Genomic DNA, 20,360 nt, shown 5'->3' with positions numbered 1-20,360 from the left:
TTAAGCTCACCTCAAATGTGTTATTTTCTAATTATTCTCCTATTATTCACACTGGAAAAAATCTCCATAAAATGACACTTTCTCTAGTATATAATTTGGTTACTAGGGTTACTAGATGAGATGTGTTTGTAATGATTTACAATTCTCAGATACTCTTTCCACCCCCCATAAGCTGACTAAGAAGAATCTGACTTAATAAATTAACCATGGCAAACGCAGACAAATTAAGAAATGCAAGGTTAAATACAAACATCGATCAAAGGCAAGAGCTATAAATAGATAATGAACTGGTGAAACAATGCCTGCAAAGCGACAGGCTCTGAGAGCTTTCATGATTGCTCACAAATGCTGCTTGAGTACTTTGTAAATGTAGAGCACTGTTTACCAAGAGCCATGTCCTGCTTGCACACAATCAAAGGAAATGTCAGTGTGTGGCAGAAAGCCTTGTCATTTTTCCTGGGACGGGTGAAGAAATACAGGCATACAAATAACCTTCCAAACCGGAACGAGGGAGCTCTGAAGTCAGTGTTATGATCTGACTAGAACAGATAATACCGCTACATACGGTGAGACGGGTAGAATGACCTTTTAGCTTTGTGCTCTCTATCACTTATTCCACATGCACTGCCTGTCTGGCAGCTTGATTAGCTGAGTGCTCTGTTTCCAAAGAGCTGGTGCTGCTCCCATCGGCCATTATTTAGTAACAAATTAATCTGCTGTAGAATGTTTTCTATATTGTTCTTCATTATTAGGAAGGCCATTTACTGCACATGAAAACAGGATCTTTGTTATTCAAGAATCACATTTTAAACGGTGCTTCAACCTGGCCTTCAATTTTGCAGTGAAATTGCTATACATAACAGTGGGTGCAAATGCTAGCACTTAAACATCCAGTTACTTCACTTGGAGGCATGATTGGGTAGTCAGGAGCCAGATCCTCAGCTAGTGTATATCAGTGTAGGTCATTGACTTCACTGGAGCTACACTGCTATACACCAACTGAGGAGCTGGCCCTCAGTATCTAAATGTTAGTACTGGTGCCTGAAGTTCTGGGCCCACAATCTTTGTATCTGCAATATTGGGGGCTGTTTTTCAATATTATTCCTAAGAGCTCACATGTCACCTAAGCATGATCCTCCACTGGTTGCTGTCAAAGGTCTTCGGAGCTGGGGATGATGTCTTTATATGAGTTTTGTTCAGGGCCTGGCACAGCAGGACCCCGCTTCTGCCTGGAGCCTCTGGATGCTACTGGAATACAAATACTAACAATATGATATCACACATACAGGACTGCAATGTAGAAAGATTATGTGGGGAATAAGTAGCCTGAGCAAATGTACTCTGGGGAGAAAGATCCCATTTCCATGGAATTGCCCCTAGCAATAACAAATAACTGATTAGTGTTGGAAGCACTGTGGGGGATTTGGGACATTGGGGTAAATGTAGAACTGGAAAGCTGAAGCTCAGAAGAGGTTTTTGTTTGTTTTTCAGAGGTGCCTCTGTTTTTCTGCATGAAATGACAGTCTTCATTCTTGCCCATCACTCAAAATGACAAGGTGGGTGACATAATATCTTTTATTGGACCAACTTCTACTGGTGAAAGAGACTCCTCCCCCTTTAAAATAGCGATAACAAGACTTCTTTGGTTCACGGGGGTGTTGTAATATTTAGATCATTAATATGGTGAGGCATTGAGATACTACTGGACACGAGCACCAAAGGCAATCCTATTTTAAATATCCCCAAACAGCTGGTATTCGCAAGAATGACTATTGTTCAATAGTCTCTAAAGAGAAACTTTATTTACAGGGATAAAATTTACAGGGTATAAATAAGATAAACATGTAACCTCATTACATCAACTTAGCAAGGTAGTTGGTAATGTGACATAATTGTTAGTTGCAGAATTTTCAAAGTATTCAATCTATTATCTGCTAGAGTTCATGCCACACTTCTGCCTGTTTCACTATAGAGCTAAATTATTTCTTTGGAGAGCTAATGCCTTTCCCAAAAGGAATGGCAAATGGCACTATCAGCTCAGATATACATTTTCAGAAGGGTGGATACTTGTTTGTGGGCTCAAATTGCACCAGTGCTTTTGCACCTGCACTTCAATCATGGCCACAGCTCAGAATGGTTGTAACGACCTGCTCATGGGTACAGATCAGATGTTACAGGTGTATTTAATCCAATGTGATCCTACAATTAATTTTGCAGGTGCAAAAATGCAGACAGGCATATGGGAGCAGTTTACATCTGCAAGCAAGGAGGCTGGGCTGCAGCCTGACTGAAAATATACTCTCTGGGTGAAATTTGCTACTCAACTGTGCTCAAAGCTCAAGCAAAAAAGCTTAGGGCTTGGCTACACTGCAGAGTTGCAGCGCTGGTGGTAGGTTTACAGTGCTGCAACTTATTCACCATCCACACTTGCAAGGCACATACAGCGCTGCATCTCTCTGGCTGCAGCACTGGCTGTACTCCTGCTCTGCCTGGGGTATAACCATTGCAGCGCTGGTGATGCAGCGCTGCTCCACCAGTGTGGCCACCAAAAGCGCTGTAATTGGCCTCCAGAGGTATTCAGAGGTATCCCAGAATGCCTGTTCAGCCACTCTGATCATCAGTTTGCACTCTACTGCCCTGGCCTCAGCCTCAGCGCGTGACCCGCCTTTAATGTCCCGAGAATTTTAAAAAGTGCGCCCTTCCTGTTGTCAGCCAGGTGTGACGTACAAGTCATGCCTTTTCCAGGTGCCCATGCTCCACACGCAACGTTCACAGGAGCAATGGCAAGTTCCTGGACCTCATCAGCTTTGGTGAGAAGCTGTGCAGTCACAGCTGAGCTCCCAGCCGCAAGAACGTAACATCCTTATGCAGGTATCAAGGCCATGCTGGAAAGGGCCATGACCGGATGCGGTGCAGTGCGAGTTAAGTGAAGAGCTGTGGAGTGCCTATTGCAAAAGCCCAGCAGGGAAATGCTGCTCTTGGCTGCCCCCACGACCTGCCTATTACAAGAGACTGGACGTGATATTGGGGGACCCCACTGCCAATCCGATGACCACGAGGACACTCAGAGCGGGCGGGGGAGGTGGCAGAGAGAGGGAAGGGGAGGAACGAGACATGGGTACTGTGGGGAGACACCTGGAGTCCGGAGGCATGCAGCCAGGAGTCTCTCCAGCCAGAGAAGTAGCAGCACACGTACTTGCGTGAATCTCTTCTTGGCGAGGTGCTCTGTGGGATAGCTGCCCATGATGCACCACTCCCAACAGCGCTGCAAATGCTGCAAATGTGGCCACACTGCAGCGCTGGTAGTTGTCAGTGTGGCCACACTGCAGCGCTTTCCCTGCACAGCTGTACAAAGACAGCTGTAACTCCCAGCGCTGTACAGCTGCAAGTGTAGCCATACCTTAGAAAGGGGAATTATATGGGGGAGGGGAGAGCCAAATTCATCCACCCAACTTGTGAGCAGGTGTCAGGGCCCTACGTATATAGCTGCTTTTCCAGAACAGCATATCCAAACCTTGTGCATCCCTTACACAGGTGGTGTAACCACTGGATCTACCTAATTGTGGACTTGGTGCCCCAACTTCCCCATGCACTCTGCCACGCAGAGCTCGCATGAAGCATGATGTACTGTGCACTCCCCCTTCTCATGCAGCAAAACACCTTTAACTTGCATGGGGTTGGTCTATGGGTGGATGATGCCATGAGGAGCGGCTGATCTCTCCAGCTCCAACTTTGCTATCCCCTTGAAATCTGTGCAGGTCAAATCCCATGAGCGTGTCCCCACACAGAATACTCTAAGTGCATTAAGTCAGTGGACTGCGTCCACACTACCGAGGCTAGTGTCAACTTCCAGAGCATTGCACTGTGAGTAGCTATAGGTAGCTATCCTACAGTTCCCACAGTCTCCGCTGCCCATTGGAATTCTGGGTTGAGATCACAATGCCTGATGGGGCAAAAACAGTGTCGCGGGTGGTTCTGGGTACATGTCGTCAGGTACCCCTTCTCCCTCCCTCTGTGAAAGCAACGACAGACAATCGTTTCCTGGGTTACCTGAGCAGAGGCCATACCATGGCAAGCATGGAGCCTGCTCAGTTCACCGTCACCATACATCTCCTGGCTGCTGACAGACGTGAGACTGCATTGCTACACAGCAGCAGCTCATTGCCTTTTGGCAGCAGATGGTGCATTATGATTGGTAGCCATTGTTGTCGTACTCCTGGGTGCTCTTTTAGCTGACCTCGGTGTGGTCGGTCAGGGGTGCCTGGGCATACATGGGAATGACTCTTAGCCAGGTCATTCCCATCTTCTACCAAGCACCCAGGAGATGATGATGGCTAGCAGTCATACTGCACCGTCTTCTGGCGAGCAGCAGGGCTGCCCAGAGGGGGAGGCAAGTGGGGCAATTTGCCCCAGGCCCCGGGTTCCGCAGGGGCCCCCAAGAGAACAGCCGAGGCTCCCTCCCTGGCCCTGGTCCCGGCCCAACCCTGCCTCTGCCCCTCTCACGGAGCCTCAGCGCACCCAGAAGCGTCTCTGAACAGCTGCAGCGTGGCTCTGGCGGGGCTCCTGAGCTCCTCGCCACTCAGAGCCACGTGGTAAGGGGGCAGGGCTGCGAGCTCCAGACCGAGCGGAGGGAGTGCAGGTCCCGCTGGAGGCACACTGCACCGCTGTTCAGGGATGGTCCTGGATGCAGTGCGCTGAGGCTCCGGGTGAGTAAGGGGCCAGGGCCGGGAAGGATTGGATAAGGGGACAGTCAGGGGACAGGGAGGGGGCAGAGGTTGGGGGAGGCAGTCAGAGGACAGGGAATGGGGGGGTTGGATCATGGGCATTCCTGGGGTCTGTCAGGACTCTGCGGGGGGTGGCTAGGGGCGGGGCAGTCAGGCACAGGGAGGCAAGAGGTGGGTCCCTGGGGTGGTGGTTGGGGGGGCGGTCTCTGGGGACAGTGAGGGGGACAAGGAGCTAAGGATGGGGTCGGGGATCTTTGTACTGTGACCCCTTTCACATAGCAAACACTCTGACTGTGACACCAACGGCCCCACCCTATAAATTGAAAACACTTTTGTATATATTAACACTATATAAATGCTGGAGGCAAAGCAGGGCTTGAGCTGGAGCTGACAGCTCACAAACCTCCGTGAAGTAACCTTGTGACTCCCCAACCCCCAGTGAGAACCTCTGGGTTAATTTAATTTTATCACTTGTGTCATTCACATGCATGTGCTAATTTTGAAGCATTTCAGTTTTCACAACAATAGGCTTATCCCATTCTGGACAAGCCTCAAATGTTCAGATTGTTGAGAGTACATATGCTGTACTAAAGACAAACCCCAGTAACCGGTCTCCCGTTTGTGATGGACCCCATGGAGCCAGTCTAGGAAACAGAGAAATGCATGGAGTTAAATCAGTAATGACTATTAGCCAGGTAGGTAAGGAATGGTGTTCCCTAGCCTCTGTTTGTCAAGAGGGTGAGATGGATGGCAGGAGAGAGATCACTGACTCATTACCTGTTCAGGTTCAATCCTTCTGGGGCACTTGGCATTGGCCATGTCAGTAGCCAGGATACTGGGCTTGATGGACCTTTGGTTTGATCCAGTATGGCTGTTCTTATGTTCTAAACTAAATGAACCCAAAGTTATGGAGGCAGATATGAGTCAAGGAAGCCACAAAGTACCAAACCTGGAAAAATCTCTGACTGATGGCTCAGGCATTTGGTCACAACTGAGGTGGTTAAAAAGTTCTGGATTTCTTAAGCAGAATATTTTTTATTGTTTCTTTAAGCAATCAAACACAGCAAGAGGAACACACACTTTGGCCACACACTTCCGAAAACTGCCCAAACCATATCAGGTTTTGGCAGACTAATTTCAGCGGGCACTTGGCATTGGCCATTGTCAGTAGCCAGGATACTGGGCTGGATGGACCTTTGGTTTGATCCAGTATGGCTGTTCTTATGTTCTAACCTAAATGAACCCAAAGTTATGGAGGCAGATATGAGTCAAGGAAGCCAGCAGAGTATCCAAAACCTGGAAAAATCTCTGACTGGATGGGCTCAGGCATTTGGTCACAAGCTGAGGTGGTTCAAAAAGTTCTGGATTTTCTTTAAGCAGAATATTTTTTATTGTTTCTTTAAGCAATCAAACACAGCAAGAGGACACACACTTTGGCCACACACTTCCGAAACCCCAAACCATATTCAGGTTTTGGCAGACTAATTTCAGCTTTTCAATTAAAAAACCACAACAAATTTTGAAGGAAAGCAGATATTGTCCGTTATTTTTTCTAAAACGCCCTAGTTTTCGATCCAAAAAAGTTTTGACAGAAAATATTTGTCCAACCCTTTTAATGAGCTTTAGTACCTTTTAGCACTAGCTGATGTTGAGACCCAGTGATACCTTGTAAAGAAGTTTTCTCAAAACTGAGTTTGTGCCGAGATGTGGAAGGTTTATTTTTCCCAGGGCTGCCTTTTGGGGGGGAGCAAGTGGGGCAATTTGCCCTGGGCCCTGCAGGGGCCCCCATGAGAATATAGCATTGTATAGTATTGCAATTTTTTCATGGAAGGGGCCCCCGAAATTCCTATGCCCCAGGCCCCCTGAATCCTCTGGGTGGCCCTGGCAAGCAGCCAGGAGATGATGATGGCTAGCAGTCGTACTGCACTGTCTGCTGCCAGCCTAAGATGTAAAAGATAGATGGAGTGGATCAAAGCAAGAAATTTCCCCGATTTGTTTTGTGAAATCAATGGCCTGCTAAACCCAGGGTTCTGAGTTCAGTCCTTGAGGGGGGCATTCTGAGTGACAGTTGTTTGTGTTTCTCCTTGATGCAAAGCCACCCCTTTTGTTAATTTTAATTCCCTGTAAGCCACGTCATCAGTTGCCCCTCCCTCCATCAGAGCAATGGCAGACAATTTTTTTACGCCTTTTTTCAGTGCAGAACCAGAAGCTGAAAAAGCAAAATCAGGTGAGGAGGCGATGGCAGTGCAGTGATGAGTGATGAGGACATGGACATGGACATAGACTTCTCACAAAGTATGGGCCGGGCAGTGTGCCCATCATGCTGATGAGCTCTGCATGGTCACCTTGCTGATCAGCTCACCACGCTGGCCAAACAGGAAATGAAATTCAAAAGTTTGCGGGCCTTTTCCTGTCTACCTGGCCAGTGCACCTGAGCTGAGAGTGCTGTCCAGAGCATCACAATGGAGCATGCTGAGATAGCTCCCGGAGGCCAATACCGTCAAATTGCATCCACACTACCCCAAATTTGACCCGGCAAGGCTGATTTCAGAGCTAATCTCCTTGTCGGAGGTGGAGTAAAGAAATCGATTTAAAGAGCCCTTTAAAAAAAAAAAAAAAAAAAAAGGGCTTTGTCATGGTAACGCTGCTAAATTCAAATTCAACCTAAAATAGTAGTGTAGACCAGGCCTGTGTGTGTCCTAGGCCAAAAACTGAGTGACAAAAAGTAATAGACCACCACAAGGCAGGAGTGGCTGTCAGCAGGGGGTACCAAAGGAGAAGACCCTGTTACACCATGCCTTTCTGGGATGTGGACGGGGGCATGCTGGTAATGAGATACCCTTCTACATACAAGAAACTAACAAAAAAGGAAAATAAAACTCAAAGGAGAAGGGCCTAGAAATGGTGGAGCAATGAAAGTGACATAATTACAGGAAAACTATGAATTAAGTTTCAGAATAGCAGCCGTGTTAGTCTGTATTCGCAAGAAGAACAGAACAGTACTCCTGTTTTTAATGAATTAAGTGGAAATAGCAAATGTTATAAAATTATAAACAAGTCCGAGCTTTTAATATTAAAAGAAAATAGAGTCCATTATTTAACTAGCACACAATAAGTGGATGAATAAAACTACAATATTAGCACATTCTTAGCACCAAATGGCCCCAGAAAGTCCATTGTCCATAGACTATCCCACAGCCATAAGAACATGGTTGAATCCACAGCCCCCCCAGGAAGAACAATTACAGTTGCAATTGGTTTAATTGCCCAAACACCACCAGAATAAAGCCTTAGCCAGTTTCTTCGCCAGAGTTAGCTCCATTGACTTCAGCAAAATTATGCCTGCAAAGAATCTAGCCCTTTTTCATGTCAGAGCTAGTACAGTCACCCATAGATTACATTACACTGTTGACAAAATGTTAGATTAAGGCAGGACTATTTTTAGAATCAAATATGTTACCTTCAAAAGCAAAGTGAAGCAGGAGTCCTGTTCAAACCCATCATATACAATTCTTACTATTTTGGATGACAGAGATGATAATACATTCATTGATTTCATTTTATTTGTATCTAGCATTTCATCTTGCAAGGAACTTTATAAACTGTGGGACAGAGTTGCTTGCCCCTTCTGAAGTAGTAGAGCTCTTTGGATCTGGCCAGTGGCTTGTGCAAAGAGGGAATGCTGCCCACAAGTTGGGTGGATGAATTTGGCTCTCTCCTCCCCCATATAATTCCCCTTTCTAAGCATGTTTGCTTGAGCTTTGTGCACAGCTGAGTGGCAGATTTCACCCAGAGAGTATATTTTCAGTCAGGCTGCAGCCCAGCCTCCTTGTTTGCAGATGTAAACTGCTCCCATATGCCTGTCTGCATTTTTGCACCTGCAAAATTAATTGTAGGATCACATTGGATTAAATACACCTGTAACATCTGATCTGTACCCATGAGCAGGTCGTTACAACCATTCTGAGCTGTGGCCATGATTGAAGTGCAGGTGCAAAAGCACTGGTGCAATTTGAGCCCACAAACAGGTATCCACCCTTCTGAAAATGTATATCTGAGCTGATAGTGCCATTTGCCATTCCTTTTGGGAAAGGCATTAGCTCTCCAAAGAAATAATTTAGCTCTATAGTGAAACAGGCAGAAGTGTGGCATGAACTCTAGCAGATAATAGATTGAATACTTTGAAAATTCTGCAACTAACAATTATGTCACATTACCAACTACCTTGCTAAGTTGATGTAATGAGGTTAATATGTTTAAGGAAAAAAAGTGATCCGAGGTAACTATAGGCCCTGGGGTTAGATTTGACATTTGTAGTATGTAAGGTCTATGGAAAAAAATTTTTGAAGGAGAAAAAGTCAGTTAAGAACGATTGAGGTCAATGGTAATTGGGACAAATTTAACATGACATGTTTACAAAAAAGTAAAAAAATAATAAAAATTTTAAATTATGATCGTGCCCAAACCCAACCTGACCTTTCTTGAGAAGGTGCAGATTGTTTAACGACAAAGGAAATGCAGTAGATCTAATTACCTTGATTTCACGTAGTAGGCATTTGACATGGTTCCACATGGGGAATTATTAGAGGGTTAAAAAAAAGTTGGAAAAGATGGGATCAATATGAAAAATTGAAAGGTGGGATAGGGAAACTGGTTAACGGGGAGACGTACAAGGTTGCGTACTGAGGGTGAACTGTCAGGCTGGAAGGAGGTTACTAGTAGAGTTCTTCAAGGATCAGTTTGGGAAGCCAATCTTATTTAACCCTTTTTATTACCTGACCTTTGGCACAAAAAGCGGGAATGTGCTAATAAAGTTTGCGGGGATGACACAAAGCTGGGAGGTATTGCTAACAGCAGAAAGGACCGGGGATTTCATACAGGGAAGATCTGGATGTGACCTTGTAAACTGGCAGTAATAGTAAATAGGATGAAATTTAATAGTGAAAGTGCAGGTCATGCATTTAGGGATTAATAATAAGAATTTTAGTTATAAATTGGGGACACATCAGTGGAAGCAACAGAGGAGGAGGACGACCTTGGAGTATTGGTTGATCACAGGATTACTATTGAGCCGCCAATGTGATATGGCCCGTTAAAAAAGCTATGCAGTTTTAGATGCTCAGGTGAGGTATTTCCAGCAAGATAGGGCGGTGTTAATACTATTATATAAGCATGGTGAGACCTCATCTGGAATACTGTGTGCAGTTCTGGTCTCCCATGTTCAAGAAGGATGAATTCAAACTGGAACGGTTCAGAGACTGGCTACTAGGATGATCGAGGAATGGAAAACCTGTCTATGAAAGGAACTCAAGGAGCTTGGCTTGTTTAGCCTAACAAAAGAAGGCTGAGACGAGATATGATTGCTTATATAAATATACAGAGGGTTAATATTAGGGAGAGAGAGAATTTATTAAGCTTAGTACCAATGTAGACACAAGAACAAATGGATATTAAACTCGACACCTAGAGTTTAGACTTGAAATTAAATGAAGGTTTCTAACCATTAGAGGAGTGAAGTTCTGGAACAGCTTCAGGGAGTGTGGGGGCAAAAGACATATCTGGCTTAGACTAAGCTTGATAAGTTTATGGAAGGGATGTATGATGGATAGCTTAATTTTGGCAATGATCTTTTATTATCAGAGGTAAGTATGCCCAGTGTGGTCTGTGATGGGATGTTAGATGGATGGGATCTGAGTACTGCAGAGAATTCTTTCCTGAGTGTTGGCTGGTGAGTCTTGCCACATGCTCAGGAGCGATGCCATATTTGGGGTGCGGAAGGAATTTTCCTCCGGGGCAGATTGGCAGAGCTGTGACAATGTGGTTCTGGCGGACCCAACTGAGAGTGCCAAATCAGACCAATTGCTCAAACAGGCAGTCACAGCCCAAGCTGGTTTTTCACCTCTAAGGCAAACCAAACCAGCCAGACAAAAATGACTTCGGTTCACCCCTCTGGCTACCACAAGTCACACAAGCAATTTCCTTAGACATTCCAGTCTTCCCGTATCACCACCATGCAACCGTCTGGGGATGAATGGTTATGAAAGCCAACACTCCAGTAAAGAAAAAAGTTCTTTCGATCCAAAGGATCAAGCCCAGACCAGGTCAATATACACATTAGATCTTACCCACAAATCACGCTGTTGCCAATCCTTTAGAATCTAAAATCTAAAGGTTTATTCATAAAAGGAAAAAGATAGAGATGAGAGCTAGAAATGGTTAAATGGATCAATTACATACAGTAATGGCAAAGTTCTTAGTTCAGGCTTGTAGCAGTGATGGAGTAAACTGCAGGTTCAAATCAAGTTCTGGAGTACATCCCTGGCTGGATGGGTCATCAGTCCCTTGTGTAGAGCTTCAGTTGTTAGCAAAGTCCCTCCAGAGGTAAGAAGCAGGATTGAAGACAAGATGGAGATGAGGCGTAGCCTTATATAGGCTTTTCCAAGTGTAAGGACACTTCTTTGTTCTTACTGTGGAAGTTACAGCAAAATGGAGTCTGCAGTTACATGGGCCAATTTCTGCACACCCTGCTGAGTCACAAGGCATATCCGCCTCCTCTCAGTGGGTCAATTGTGTAGCTAATGGTCCTAATGGCCATCAAGCAGGCTAAGCTGAGCTGACATCAACTTGTCTGGATCATTCCCAGTAACACAGCATAAGTTTGAAATACAGACAGCATACAGCCAATATTCATAGCTTCAACTACAAAAATGATACAGACATACAGACAGCATAATTATAACCAGTAACCCATAACCTGGTTTTAGACACCTTTATAGACCCCTTTACATAGGATTTGTGCCACTCAGGACCTTAGTTGCAACCCATGTTTATATGGTCCCAGTTTATATTATAATGTCACAGAGGCCCTGGAGGTTTTCGCCTTCTTCTGCAGCGTGGGCATGGTCACTTGCTGGAGGATTCTCTCTGCAGCTTGAGGTCTTCAAACCACAATTTGAAGACTTCACTAACTCAGACATAGGTTAGGGGTTTGTTATAGAAGTGGATGGGTAGGATTCTGTGGCCTGCTTTGTGCAGGAGGTCAGACTAGATGATCATATTGGTCCCTTCTGACCCTAAAGTCTATGAGTCTATTATCTTATTTATACCCTGTAAATTTTCTCCCTGTAAATAAAGTTTCTTTTTAGAGACTATTGAACAACAGTCATTCTTGCGAATACCAGCTGTTTGGGGATATTTAAAATAGGATTGCCTTTGGTGCTCATGACCAGTAGTATCTGAATGCCTCAACATATTAATGATCTAAATATTAATGACTGTATAAAAACAATTTCTAAAAAACAACTTCTATAAATTCGACCTAATTTCGTAGTGTAGACATACCCTTAGTCCCACCCCTTTTGGGATAAATTGAGACCAGCACCACCGTAGACTGGTGGCTCACATCTTTATCCTAACTTCATCCTTCTAGCTTTTGTCTCCAGGGGTTTTCCTCAGTAGACCAGTCGGGGAAGTTAAGCCTGCCCTCTACTCTGGATTCCAGTTCAGGGACCCTGTCATAAGCAGCTATGGTCTGTCTATTCAGAACAGCTGCTTCCTACCTCAGCCTATCTAGGTCTTTCCACCAGCCCCTTCCTAGACTCACTACTTCACAGATTCCCCAAAGGGAAATAGGCTAGTTACAGATAACAAAGCAAATGCAGCAAGCCTACTAGCCCCAGCTAATCTCTGGCACCTAGCAGTCTCAGGATAGCCCCAGCCAAGCCTTCCTGCCAAGAGCCAGCACAAGAATCCCACTACTGAGTTGGTCTTTCCCTCTTTTGACTTCTCCCTCAGGCTTGCTGCCTTTTGCCAGTGTAAGGATGGGGCTGATTGAGCCCACAAGTTCTCATTAATCCCTTCCCAGCCTATGTGGGGTTGTATGCCCTATCACAGTCTCCAGTATCTGCACGCATACATTTCAGCAGCTCTGCATTTACTAACAAACATATGTCTAAATATGGTCAAAACTTCCTTTCCACTCAATGGTCTCTCTCCGTGCAAAATAGGGTTGCCAGGTGTCCAGTTTTCAACCAGAACATTCGGTCTAAAAGGGACCCTCCACAGCCCAGTGAAAATGAGCGAGTGAGGGTGGGGAAGTGCAAGTGAAGGAGGGAGGTGGGATGGAGTAAACAGAGTGAGGCCTCAGAGAAGGGGCAGGCCAAGGGTGTTCAGTTTTGTGCGACTGAAAAGTTGGCAAAAATGCATGACAAGGAACAGCTTCCCGCAGGACCCCAGGACAGGACTGACTGTCAGACAAATTTGTGGAGGCCAGTAATTCCCCCAAAACCCCAGGCCCCAGACTGACCCATGGAGAGAGTCCTCTGGCTCCTGCCTTCACAAAGGCAACACAGTCATCTCCCCTCCATATTGCCATTCACTGCCTGGCCTATGACTGCAGTGTGTGAGCCAGATTTTCATTCAGTGTAAATCAGTGTACCTCAAATGACTTCGGTGAAACTATTGTGGCAAATTGCCAGCACTATTATGATGGGTCTCACGCTTTCTCTTCTTTGGGGGAGGGGTTCAGGGCTCCATTTCTTGCCCCTAAATTGGAATATTAATTGCCCCACTAGTGTCCTAGAGGAGGGAAGTGAAGAGGGAGGGACCTGGAACCACCCTCTACTCCAGGTCCCAGCCTAGGGGCCCTGAGGATAGGGTGAACCACTTGAATTGACAGTTCCTTCCCCTGGACTACTTCCCTCTCCTGCCCTTCAGCTTGGTGGGTGGGGGCTTCCTGCCCTCCCTCTGCACAAGCCAGGTGACCCTTACCTAGGGTCTTGGACTTCTTAGCCCACCACAGCACTTCTCCAGACTGGCTCCGGCTCCGGCTCCGGCTCCGGCTCCGGCTCCGGCTCCGGCTCCGGCTCCGGCTCCGGCTCCGGCTCCGGCTCCTGCTCCTGCTCCTGCTCCGCTCCTGCTTCCCGCTCCAACTGTCTGATTGAAGCATGGGTTTTTATCATGTGACTGACTGCAGGTGCTCTAATTGGCTTCAGGTGCTCTAGTTAATCTATAGCAAACTTACAGGGAATAAGGCTCCCTTCTAACCCTCTCCTGCTGCCCTCTGGCCATGCTGTATCACACTATGCTGATTGATAGTGATTGAGAACCAGGTTCTGGGACTTTTTTGATGGGGTTTGCAGAGCACACAAATAAAGCTAGTGCTGTTTCAAGCCGTGTTACTTTTATGTTCCCCTTTAACCATGGGGTGTCAAGTCTCTCATGCCATTCCCCTTCTATAAGCTCCAGCCAGATCCTTGTGTCTGGAAGGGACACAGACAGACAGAGGGGTGGTGCAACATGTTACTTTCCCCATTTTTTGCACCATCTGTTTCTTGGCCTCCACAGAAGATAAACACTAGGGAGCTTAGACTCGGAAGATATTGCAGATAATGAGCTCAGTGATGTTATTAGGTCCCTCTGAGTTTCCTTAAAATTTCACAAGTTCCAAGGAACTCTTCTGAGTGAGTGTTCTATTGATCAGTCTAGGCTGTGTGGGTATGTTTAAATAAAAAAGGTACAATTTGCCTTCCCCACCATCATCCTTGTGCAGGGACCACACACTATCCAAGTCCATATTCCCCAGGGCATGAAAAGACTGGGGCTTCTGGTGCCAAGAGTGGAGATCTAGATTTCCCACAGACATAGGAATAGCATGAGGTCCTGCCCTCCCAGTACTTGTCAGTGGAATTGAGTTGGCACAGGGGGAATACCCAGTGAAGAGGGTAAATGGGTGCTGTGGTGGGCTTTGTTGTGTTCTCTGCCATAGTACTACCACAGGTGCTGACCTGGATCCCCTGCTTTCACCAGGGTGAATCTGGAATAATTCCAATGAGTTATATTGGTGTAAAGCCAGTGTACATGAGAGCAAAATGAGAACACTATGCTTTTTTTCAGTAACAATGTCTCTACAAGCTGTTGCCAGTACACAGATCTTCCTCCTCCATTCCCTACAACACCCATGGTGACTTTAAAGGCTCCTTCTTCTTCATGTCACATCTCTGGATCTCACGTCTTTCCCAATTCTTCTTTCTACATCTCCTTGCTTTTTTGTGTTTTCCAACGTACTTATTTGTTCCCTCTCTAGAAATGAAAAAATTCATGTTGAAGTGACAGAATCCATTTGCTCTGTGAGCCTTTTATCGCGGATTTTGAGTCTACTTCTCCATCCTTTTCTAGGGTAACTTCTGATGTTCCCATTATTAAATCTGCTTTTTCCATGTTATTCGTCTGTACATACTAAATTCCCATACTTTGCTGAATATCTCCTCTATGAGTTTTAATAGGTATGTCCAACACTGCTTTAATTTGATCATCTATCTTACTTTTAATTTCTCGTTCTCAAAACTTCATTTCTTGCTGCATTAACTCCATTCCTCTCCTTGGCTCTTCAGCCACTAATGAAATGAATCTAATGAACATCCATAAAATACCATTTTTCACGTGTCCATGAAAATGTTATTATCATTTTTAATTACAACAAAGATGGGCCTGAATGGAATCAAAGAATTAAAAATACCCAACCCAAGCTTTAAAAAAGAATGGATCATTTTGTAACTTTTCCCCATCTCTAAATTTTGTTTTATAATCCACAAATATCTTCAATATTAGGAATTTACAGATCATTTGTCTTACAATTCCTGTGGTGTCATAACAAAGCTGAAATATGTATGTGTCTATTTACCTCTTTAGAAGTTTAGTTAGCTATCAGTAGTAAATCGTGCTGATTACAATGATCTAAACCAGATCCTGATGTCAGTCGTACTGGGTTTGATCTGGAATATTTCTATTAACTTCATTTCCACTGTGCGGAATTATTTTATTAATGTTTATTTTGAACCAAACAGATGATCTGTAAAAACACAGTTATTAAATATAATGTACAATATGTGCAGCAATAGCAGTCTGGTCTAATACAGACTGATTAGTGTTCCCAAACCAAAGAGAAACATACATTATAACTCCTTGCTTAGCTGATCCATATCACCCTAAATTTGCTTATTTTCCCCCAGTTATTTTCCCCACTTGACATAATGTAAATCATTCATTATATCCTAGGCAGACACCAGAACATCATCTTTAAGGATGACTTTCCTCACTGCACCAAGTGATAGCAGAAGTCATTTCCCCAAAGCTAAGCACATTACACCTGTATCCGGCAGACTTAGTAGGCACAGGCAGATTAAATATTCAGAACTGGTCTGTACTGGGAATTTATATTAGTGTAGCTGTGTCTCTCGGGGTGTGAAAAAAATCCTACACTCCTGAGAAATGCAGTGATGCTGACCTAATCTCCAGTGTCAATGGCAGATTAGCCACTGGACCAATGGGGCCCATGCCCAAGGGCTCCAGGCAATTGGAAAAAAATTGGAAAAATCCTGCCGGGGTGCATGGGAAGCCCCCTGTGCCTCGATCCCGCTCCCTGGCAGGAGCACTGGTGGGGTGGTGGAGGGCAACTGCTGATGGAAGGGGTGGGCAGGGGCTGGCAGGGGCCCCCACTTGCTCAGGCTCAGGACTCCACAACAGTAATCTGCCTCCACTCAGTGTAGACAGTTCTAGGTCAACGGAAGAATTTTTCCATCAATCTAGCTACCACGTCTCCTGGAGGTGATTACCTGCACCAATGAGAAAACCATCTGCATAGGTAGTGTCTATGTTGAAGCACTACAGTGGCGCAACTGCAGAGGTTTTAGTGCAGACATACCCATAATTACATCAGATATAAGCAAAGTGATAAATGTATTGACTGCCAATATCAGTGCTAGCATTCACCCTCCTGGACAGAATCTACTTTAAATAACCTCTCAGAGGTTTTGTAGGAGCTATGTTTAGCTCAATAACTGATGTTTTCTTATGTGCCCATCCCTGTAGTATCTAAGTGATTCTATGAAGAATCTTTTTCTGTAAAACCTTAAGAAGAGAGAACCAGAGGTGTGTTTAATCCTTACATTGCTTCTCGACAATCAGACTAGGTTGATGACTCTCTTTCCCATTTAGGTTATGGTCCAAACCTTCAAGCTCTCTGCACCTGAAACTTCCACTGAAGTCATTATAAATTCCTCATGCAGGGCTTGTGAGATTGAGTTTATGAGATTGTGAGATGGGGTGTTTTAACCCCACACCTGGGACAAAAGGGTTAAAGAACTGCATTGAACAAGGCTGGCCCCACCCCTCCAGCCCTGTCCGTCATGTGAGGGGTGGAATAAGGGTTTTAAAGTAGGAAGTTCCAGGCAGTGGTGAGCAGCTCTGGGAGAGAGTAGAAGTAGCTGTACAGCCCCCAAGAGGCACTCCTGGAGGACTTTGGGGAACTGCCCTCAAGAAGATCATTTGCTGATTCCTAGGCCTACAAGGAGGTAGCAGGCCCTGGTATACCAGCTGGGGAGGATAGGTTTGGCAAAGCCCTAAGGTGAGCTGTTAAGTGTTCTGTTCAGCACCCTTCCTGGGGGTAGTGAACTGGGGACTATGCTAAAATAGCTTGGGAGTGGGGAGCCAAGAACCCCCATCTCTTTCAAATGCAGACAAGACTCTTGGGCTTAATTTAGTATTGAGAGAACTCTTGTTTATGTGGGCAGAGGTGTCATGTGGATTTAGCTGTGCCTGGACAGCAGGAGGAAGCTGAGGCGTGTAACAGCCCCCCGTAATCTCTGGAATCAGTTGTTCAAAATTCTTATGTGCCAGTCAGATTGTTCAGTTATTCCTATTGATTTATAATACAGCATAATATAAAGTAGGCGCATTTAAAAATGTTTCTTGTATCATTTTTTAAATGTTAATTTAGCGTGCATTGTCCCTACTGCCCCTGTAGAGTCTTTGTATAGTTAAACACCAATATGTGTGGTGCTGGTCTGTATTGAATTTAACAATTATAGTTCCTGTTCTGTACTGTCAAACGCATGTGGAGAATCAGGCCTACCAAGCGGGAGGTCTGGGCTCAGGGTCGCTGCACACAGAACCTCGTTCTCTACAAAAAAATGATGCTTTTTAACTGCTGCTTCCTGTTACTGGTGGTCCAAGTTGGATCTGACCATTTGCTCCAGTGATAGCAGCATCTTCCTTTACCTGCTCATCTAGCTGCAGCGGGGGAGACAAGAAGAGAGTTAAAAAATGTTGCAGCTACAGCTAGAGCAAGTGCTGAGGCAGGCATTGGTAGAAGCAGGAGCCAGCAGCATCCTAGGTCTGGCAGCAGAACACAGAGATGCAAAAGGTTGGCTGTCCTTAAGAGTGAGACTCAAGGCCAAAGAGTGAGACTTTCCAGGTGGTGTGTTAGATCATTGCTTAAGACAGGGACTCTCGTCTTCAGGCCTTGGTGACATCCATTAATCCAGGTTTTTAATCCAATCAGCAGGTAATAGTTTGTTTTAAAATGTACACTGCTTAATATTGCATCTGAAACATTTAACTGTCCTAATTCATACTGAAGTCTAGGGCATGAAAGAATTCTATATGCAATGCAAACTAGTGGATTTTAATAAAAACAATTATTGGCTGGTTGGTACAAAATCCTGGATGGTTGCAGATCCCTGGGGACATAGGTGGCACCTAATGGAGGCTGGGGGAGGCTAAGTGTCCCCAAACCTCTCGCTGCCAGAGGGGAGGGCAGTGGCAGATTACCGCACGGGCCCATGGCCAATTTGGAGCCCCCAAAATATCTCTCCCCGCCTCCTCAAGGCCGTGGTGGAGGCACAGAGCTTTTCAGGTCTCAGTGCTGCAGTGAGGTGGGGAAAGGGAGGGTGGAAAGGAGCGAGTGGGGGGTGGGTATTAGGGGAAGAGGTGGAATGGGGTGGGGCTAGGAGTGATGGCCAAGGGGTGGTACTGTGGTCCTGGCCGGAGCTGAACTCTCAGCTCCCCTTTGTGGCACCGACCAAGTTCTCAGTCCCCCACCATGGCCGGAGCTGAGAGCAGCAAGCAGGGGCGGGGCTTCGGCCAGAAGAGGTTGGGCAGGGGGCTAGCCCTCCCCAAGGGGAAGCTTCACCTGCCACCCATGCCTGGGGACATGAATTTGTGTGGTTTAAATCTTGAACTGTATTTTGCAGAACCTTCAAACTTTCAACCAAGTCCTGCTAATTATTTTGGGGCAAACTCCAATATTTTTTTACCATAAAGTTTTCACACACACACACAACCTCCAGTGTGTGCCTGTAGTCTCCATGGTTACCAGAGTACACAAGTTTGGAAAGCAGTTTAGCCCTGTATCTGAGGCCCTGGATGTATTGATGTCTCTTGCAGCATCTGAGTAAAAATATTTTAAATCTTTATATATTCAAAATGAGTGAGATAAACTTAGGAATGTGTGTGAGAGTGAGATAGCATGCTATTAAGTGAGTTTCACATCCAATGAGTGAGACTTGACTTGTCTGAGAACAATCTACAATACCTACCTTTAACCAGGAAGCGAAGGTAAGGCAAAACATGAAAATATCGGATCTAATCTAACATCATAGCATTAACTTATAAATAAAAAAACAGCTAAGCACCCATATGCATGTTTAACTAAGCAGGGACCTTTCAGATACATGCACCATGATAGAGCAGTAGTCCCACCATTTTTAAAATTAAAATCAACACTTCCTAGCAGTATAGGAGGTCATTAAACATTTCAGTGCATGACCCAGCATCTTTTTCTAAAAAGAGGTGTCAGAATGTTCAGGCAAATGAGCCATCCAATTGGCTTAACTTTCCTGCCTGCTTTCTAATTTGCTTTTAATGAAGATATAATTAAGAGGTAATGTCACTAGACCAGAACATTGTCACAGGATAATGGCCTCCTGCTGCTACATAAATGGAAAATGCAGTAAATACAGACAGAAAGCCAAGATGTTCAAAGCAGGAGACATTGATCCTATGACACTGTCCTATTACAATAATTTTAGTTCTGTTTTACAAAACGAATGCTGTACAGGAGATTGTCATTTCTGGCCTCAGCCTGCTGCATAGGCATCAATGCCAAGGCTCCTGTTGGGACTTTGCTGGGGGTGGGAGCATGCCCTTCTTCTGAGAGCTACTGGAGGGGTAGGCTAATAATTGCTCACTTTAACCTCATTGTCCTCTTGCATTCTGATTGCAGTAGGAAACAGCAATTGCGTGTTTCAGTGGACCAGTACAAGGGAATAATATATCCATAGTAGAATTGTTTTAAAAGGTTTACTTTTCATAATAAGTTGCCTTCTGAGGGGGGATATTAAACTTTTCAGTGAATAATGTCTGTCTTCTAGTGTCTGATTAGCAGAAGATGCAAATCAGATACAAAACGGAGTCCATTTTGTATCCTAGCAGTTACCACTAGCTACCACTATATTTCAGAAGGCAAAATTATTTTCATTCTAACCCTCATTGTCACTTGTTCTTAGTTTTCCAAAAGCTTTTCATTTGGGGAGAAAATTCTCTGCCCTAAGGTGATTTTAATATCTAGAGATAAAAGCCAAATAATATCTATAGCTATTTTTGCATTATGAAGGGTAACAAAATATACTCTCTTCTAAAGCTGAGACCATCTTTTCAGGCAGAAAGCTGCATGAAATAATAGTAGTTATCCTAAAATATGGATAAACTTTGCAAGTTAACTCCCTGTGAAATTAGTATTGAGATGAACTGCCTTTGCTCTGTTTGAAACACTTTGGGTTTTGAATTCACACACTAAAG

Source organism: Chelonoidis abingdonii, chromosome 2 (assembly GCF_003597395.2).
Source record: "Chelonoidis abingdonii isolate Lonesome George chromosome 2, CheloAbing_2.0, whole genome shotgun sequence".
Classification (NCBI taxonomy): domain Eukaryota; kingdom Metazoa; phylum Chordata; order Testudines; family Testudinidae; genus Chelonoidis; species Chelonoidis abingdonii.
This window is presented reverse-complemented; position numbering follows the sequence as displayed.